General features: G+C 43.5%; 1 long non-coding RNA gene across 1 annotated transcript; it reads right to left on the reverse strand.

Annotated features, from left to right (window-relative positions):
* Positions 1-5,408: 5,408 nt before the first annotated feature.
* LOC118483791 lies at positions 5,409-6,422 on the reverse strand. The gene is made up of 4 exons (XR_004871507.1): positions 6,304-6,422; positions 5,952-5,994; positions 5,618-5,830; positions 5,409-5,463 (listed from the first exon to the last, which is right to left on the reverse strand). It is a non-coding gene; the product is annotated as an uncharacterized LOC118483791 (long non-coding RNA).
* Between the last annotated feature and the right edge of the window lie 554 nt (positions 6,423-6,976).

Here is a 6,976-nt window from a genome sequence, read left to right on the forward strand (position 1 = left end):
ATCCTTGTCTTCTTGATCGAACTGGTTGAAGCATTGCTCATATATGATGTCAGATGTACTGCCCGGGTCGATGAATAATCGCTCCATGCAGTAATGAGGCAGGTAGCCTGTGATAACGACGGCGTGCCTGTCGCGCGGTCTGCCTCGGACTATTATAAAGACGACTTGTTCGTCTTTCCAGTCAATGTCTGATCTTCTTGCCGCCTTGCGCGGCTTTCCACGTCCTCCATTGATCATGTGGGTTGAGGCCACATACATGGTCCTTTTACCCGTGGAGGTGCCCTCGTTGTGGGGGGTGATGCGCTTGGTTTGCTTTTGCACGGTTGACAACAAGTGTTGCAGCTTCCCCTCCTTCAGGGCTCGCTCAATTTCCAGTCGGAGACTGATGCAGTTGTTTGTTGTGTGGCCCGAGTCCTTGTGGTACTCACAGTAAAACGTGAGATCCTGGTTCTTTTTGGACTTCATCGGTTGGGCCGGTCGCAAGAATTGTGCGTCCGTGAGGAGGACGTCACTTGGCGACTGGTTAATCTCGGTCCAACTACGGTCCCGAGATTCTTTCTTGGATGCCCGGATGTCGCGTTGGGCATTGATTGTTGCCCTTGCGTCGGGCTGGTGGCTGCATGGGACGTACGGTTTGGAATCGCTGCCACGATTCCATGAGTTCCGGTTGTGCTTGTTATTGCGCTTGGAGTCTTGGCGGGAGGATTGACCTTCCGCTTGGGGCTGTGCCTTGGCAGTATGCGGTTTGAGAGAACGCTGAGTTTGGGCGTACGTCTTGACCGCGGCCATGACGTCGTCCCATTTTTCTGGCAAGCCCTCCTTGCCTGAGACGGTCATTACCATTTCCTCGTCCTTGACGGCTCGAATGAAATGGTTGCGTGCCATTTGGTCTGCAACACCACCTATCTCAAGGCACTCTTTATTGTAGCGGACGACAAACGATTCAAGAGTTTTGTTGTCTCCGCGCCAGATGTTAATGACGTCCATAGAATCACGTTTGTGACGTCGCTGCTGGCTGAAGTGTGCGAGAACCTTGCTTGCAGGTCCTCAAATGAAGCCAGTGATCCAACTGGCAAAGAATCGAACCAAGCCCTCGGCAGACCAGTGAGGGTCTGGGGGAAAAATGACACCACGTGGCCTCATCCCACTTGCCATTGCACCCGGCGCCGGTAAAAATATTCATGTGGTCGTCCGGGTCGGACGAACCACTGTATTTCCCGATCGTTAGCGGGAATTTAGTCATGGTGACATCGGCGTGGGCAATCTCTGGCACGAATTTGGAGTTTTCGGCCGCGGATTTTGGTCTGTAGGGCTAGCTCTGGTTGCGCTTTGCAGCGCGGAGGTATGTAGTGCGGGGTTCCGTGGAACATAATTGTGCCCTCCCGGTCGGCTGTTGGTTGTGTGGGATTCCCTGCAATATGTAGGGTCGTCCGGGTCGGTACGACCATACCCTTCGTTGTAGGATTGTGGTCCCAGACGGCTATGGATGCCGAAGCCGTGGTGGGCTGTAGACTGCCGCCTGTTTTCGCCATGGGGGCCTAGGCGGCTATGTGGAATCGTCCTCATCAAGCGTGCGGACGTCGCAGTAAGAGGTACCGCGGTCCTCGTGCCTACTGCGAGAGGCTCGGTGTGTGGGGACCCTGTCGTCATATTGCAAGATATGACCGGCAGGTGTATGTGGTGCGGAGGTGGGACCACCGGGAATTTGCGCTTCAGCGCAAGCTCTATTATATGTTGCGGCCAGCATATTTTGTTGTTGGAAATACCAGGCATGGAGATCCATGCCTGGAGGTATCACAGTAGCATACTGTGAAAAATCTGGTGTGAACGCGGGGGGAGCGCCCTTTGCTGCTGATGTGCCTATGTGGCCGGCGTTTTGGGCAGGGGGAGCAGTCCCCGCAGGCCCTGGGTTTGTGGGGTTTAGATTTTCCCCGTTAGCATTGTTTGGACGATCAAACATGATCTCAAGAAAGAAAGAGATGTGAAAAAAGTGCTAAGAGTAGCGGTGGGCGCCAATGATGAAACAGCGATTAACCAAGAGAGGTTAATTCACTGGTCTCGTCAAGTAGGGTTAATCCCTTCTTTCCGAGGATCGGTGGCTGCACCGTCAGCTGGGCTGTCTCCTGCACAAGGAAAACACACCATGACTCGTAACAAGGAGGAAGGGGTGGGGGGTGCTCCTTGTTACCACTCTCCGGCGTGAGAATCAGTAATTTGCTTGAGAAGCAAAGTGTGTGATCGTAGTAGTAGTGAGAGAGTTGTGAAGAGATACCTCAAACCTGGTTCGGGATGGGTATTTATAGAGGAGGAGTGAAGGAGGGTGTTTGAGGGGACAGACTGACGACGTGCCACCCTTATGCAGGTATGTCAGGCTTCTCGGTTGTGGAGGTGAAGCCACGTCCTACTATAGTGTCATTCTGTTGCTCACGTAAGGGCTGACATGTGACTGTCATTGGTGCCACTTGCTCTGTGGTGTCAGTCCCACTTGCCTCGTGGGCAGGATGCAGTGCCGCGCCGCATCGCTGCCTGTGGTAACCGCTGTTGTTTCCGCGCTCCCACTCTGGCGAAGACTGCGGGATGCGGTGCTAGGCCGCATCGCCACTTATGGTGACTGTTGCTGTTGTCCAGATCACTTGTCGTGATGAAAATGTTCATAGGATGCGGTGCTAGGCCACATCGCTTTGCGTACACCCATTTTCATGCACAAGGTAAGTCTTCTTCCATCATTTGACCGATTGGATTCGACCGCTGTGTTCGCGCATGCCTGCACGGGCACAGATAAGTTCTTGCTGGTGGGGGTCTTTGATAAGGGTAATGGTCACTCGTGGTCGTGCTGACGCGAGATCTGGGACCATACCCCTTCAAGTTGAAACACTAATTTAAAATTTAGAAGTACCTGACTTCTTGTAATATCTTAATAAATATTTTTGCATGCAACCTAAAGAATAAGAAAAAAACAAAAGCAATTCATTATTCGAAAATTCAATCTTGTGATTTCTCTCTTTGTTTTTTTTTCTTTTTTTTTTTTTTGGGAAAAAGCTATTGTACCTCAACATAACATGATGCTCATTGCATTTTGATCTTTTAAAATTTGACATATAATACCAGAACAATTTAACTTATGACACAACATATTTTTCTAAATTTTAAAAACTAAACATATTAAATCGCTCACCTGGTCAAGGCACGACCCGTTAAGCGAAATGTGTTCACGGCTTCAGCCCAAAACTGACCAGAATAGCAGCTATATGTCACCATTAACGGCTGTGAATCAGCCGCCAATCACCACCTAATTCAACCAATGCACAACCGTAGCCACACACTACCCATAAATGCTAAAGTAATAAGAAGACTTCTTACCGATCATTCGAGCGGATCACGACCAAAACTGAGGCAAGATCGTTCAATACTTCATGATGAGTAGGGGTCGACCAATCTATAGATGTAAACATAATTAATACGCTGGGTTCTCATAGCCTTAAAAATGTAACTGAAACAAATTAAGGAATTACATGATAATTAGACTACATGATTTCACACTTGGAACACAAAAGCAAGTTTAGAGGATGGACGTTCAGATGAAGAACCCCAATTATGGACTTTGGGAAACAACTTTTAACTGGAGCAATGTTGAAGTAGTTATAGAGTGAAGATACATAATAAAAGCTCCTGCAAGAAATATAGTAGTGCAGTTAAAATCATTAAAATCAAAATAGAGACCTGCAACTTTGCGATAATTTTTAGCTATAGAGAAGTACTACCCGCTGCGATGCAACGGGTTACATTTGTATTTCTGCGAAGCGGATGTACTACCCATTTCGACCCTTACCCAACCCGCCCATACCGCAACCTCTAGGCTCAACCTGATGGTTACCATGGTTAAAAAGAACAAAAACCAAGCAAACAAATACGAAATCAAGCATCTATAGATGAATTTGCTCACTCTTTCAGAGAAATTATGAACTTCGGCAGCACGGACCACCTCATCAGAGGTTCCCTGCAAGTTTTTGACATGGTGATGGTTAAAGGTCAAACCTCAGATTACCAATCAAGAACCAAAAGTTCATAATCAAAGAAAAAAACAAATTCAGTATAGAAATAATCTATCAGTAAAAATGACATGTCTTTTAAAGATGAAAACCATTTACTCTTTTCTTTCACTTGATTGTCTGATGCAAAAGCTGTCAAAAACAATAAATTCTGACAAGTTTGCAAATTAAAAAAAACACACACACACTTCACTTGATTTAGACTTCACGCAAGAACAACTGCGTGGGTCGGGTCGAGCGGAACAACGGTTGTTGAAGTTAATCAAAGTGGTGCTAGTGGAGCCGTGGAGGACACCACCGGAAGCAACAAACTATTTGAATTCTACCTATAATTGTGTTAAAGAACCATTAAAAACCAACAGCATAAAATACAATAATTAGCAACACACTTCGCGTAAGCTAACTAAGTTTATTGTAAACCATTTGACTCTTCGAAAGTCTAAACATATACAAACGAAGAGGTACCATGTTTTGTATGCTCCTATTGTAATTTAGATTAATCACCTCAGAAACTAACCTATGAATCACTATAATGATTTATTACAGGACAATTTGAACACTTTGAATAAACACTTACAGATGGTTATTGTTAGTGAATGAGAGTAAAGATAATAAAGTTGAAGATTAAGGCATGAAACATAACAGAAGTGTGTTATGTATCACATATACATGCATATGCAAGCAGGATACAAATAACATATACATCTATAATTCTATATACATGCGTACAAACAGGTGCAAGTGTGCAACAAAGGGCATGATCACCATACCTTCCGCTATTAATCTTGATTAAGTTCACAGCTCCATCATCGGTTCTAGTATAGTAACTCCCTTTGACCAGACTACATGGAAGATTGATCTTATCAGCAAGTACCTAGCATTGAATAAATATTTGACAATGTGCTAAAAAAGTTATACGAATTATAGAAGCTATTAGCAGAATTCCATACCTTAAAGAGCAACGCTCTATGGCGGGAAAGTCCAACATCAATACAACCAATAGGAAGAATGATAGTGTTCATTAAGTTCCTCAACTCGTAACTTCTGAAAGTCCACTTTCTCAACATTTCATCAGCATCAGTTACAGGTCCACCCATTTGATCAGGTAGACACCCAGGTTTAATAGAAAAATGAACAGCCCTAGAAGTTTAATAGAAAGCCATATGCATATGATAGGATTATAGAAACAGAAACTGGTTCATCAAAGCTTAATCATACACAAAAAAGCACGAACCAGAATAATAGAGAAGAAATATAGACGTGGATGACCTGAAGCGCGGCGGTTGAGGTCGGAAACCTTAATGACGTTGAGGGTTGTGGTCGAAAACCTTCTCGGCGGGTCAAACCACCGTCTCCACGCGTTTTCACCGCATCCAAACCTACACCGCCGTCATCGAAATAGTCGCATCCAAACCTACACCGCCATCGTCAAAACAGTCCATAGATAAGGCTAGATGAGAGAATGAGTGAAACAACTTGTTAGACACAATTACAAACCCTAACATCATAAAACCATCAACTAAACAATCAAACAACTAAAACACAAAAAACACATCTAATTAAGCTACCTTATGAAGCTGATTATAACTAACATCACCACAATGCTTCGACCAAAATCCACTCAAAGAAACTGCTCCATACGACGTCGTTCGACAATCAACCGCTAATTCCGGCATCGTTTTCCTCAATCTCTCATTGATTTCTCCATGAATCAATCCCGATTCCAATCCAAACACAATCCTCAATCGTAATCTCACAAAAACCTAATAATCTTATTGAATCTGATTAAAAAAGAAAAAAAAACGAAACGACACAGAATCAGGTTTAGATCGTCGTTACAGATGATCGATTGAGTTGAGATGATAATTAACGAATCAGAGGGGGTGAATTGTGTATGCATACCTGATGATCTTTCGCAAAATCGGCAGAGAAAATACATATGAACCTGGAACCAATCAACAATGTGTTAACATACAGATCTCAATCTAAAAAATCAACCTGGACACAGTGTATTAATGAAAATAACAGATTGAAAATCATGGGAAACAAAATCGGAAATTAGCACCAGTGATATACGTTTAGAACCATATTACTAACGTTGCCCGCTAATTCGCCGGAATTATCGGCTCAATCTCCATTTGATTCGTTGATTAAACAAACCCTAACATCTCAAATTTAACAAAATCAACATCCTAACCTAATATTAAACAAACATATTTCAAAATTAAAACAAAAATCAACAGAACAATCTTACTATAATATATCAGGCAGCCCAATAATCGTGAGGCTCCATTCAATTCAAACAGATTGTTTTTGTCAGCAAAACCAGCAGAGAATACATCAACAGGATGGTTACAAGGATCTGTAAGAAAAAAGCACTAATCATAATCGGATGAAAAATAAATCGAGTTTAGAACCCTAGAACTGAAAGAAATAGAGACGTCTGAGTTGTTTCTTCTGAAGTAAGAGATTTGCTTGAGAAGGAAACGCAATGGATGGAAGGTTCTAAAGAGAGATTGATAAACACAGGCCCCTCTTAGGGTTTTTACAACCGGATCGTGAGATGAAAAGACAAAGGGCTTGTGGTGGTCGCAGGCATAAAGAAGATGGCCACAGATGCGGTAGATACGAAGGCGGCCATGGATGCTTGAGAGGGAGACGTCATTAGGGTTTGTGATATGAAGACGTATGAAAGTGTGAAGGAAAAGAGCGAAGGCATAGGCTTGTGTGTTTTTAGCGCTCAAATTTTCTAAAGATGGAGTAAGAGGATGACAGGTGGCAAGTAGTGGTTTAAGCAAATGCCATGTGGCATAAGTTTGTTTTGCTTTATCAGAAGTAGTAGATTTTTTTTCTCAATTTACGAAATGAGTAAATAGTAATTAAATAGCCTTTTATTGTTGTTCTAATAAATTGTTTTACTATATTTT

Source organism: Helianthus annuus, chromosome 11 (assembly GCF_002127325.2).
Source record: "Helianthus annuus cultivar XRQ/B chromosome 11, HanXRQr2.0-SUNRISE, whole genome shotgun sequence".
In the NCBI taxonomy this organism is placed as follows: Eukaryota; Viridiplantae; Streptophyta; class Magnoliopsida; order Asterales; family Asteraceae; genus Helianthus; species Helianthus annuus.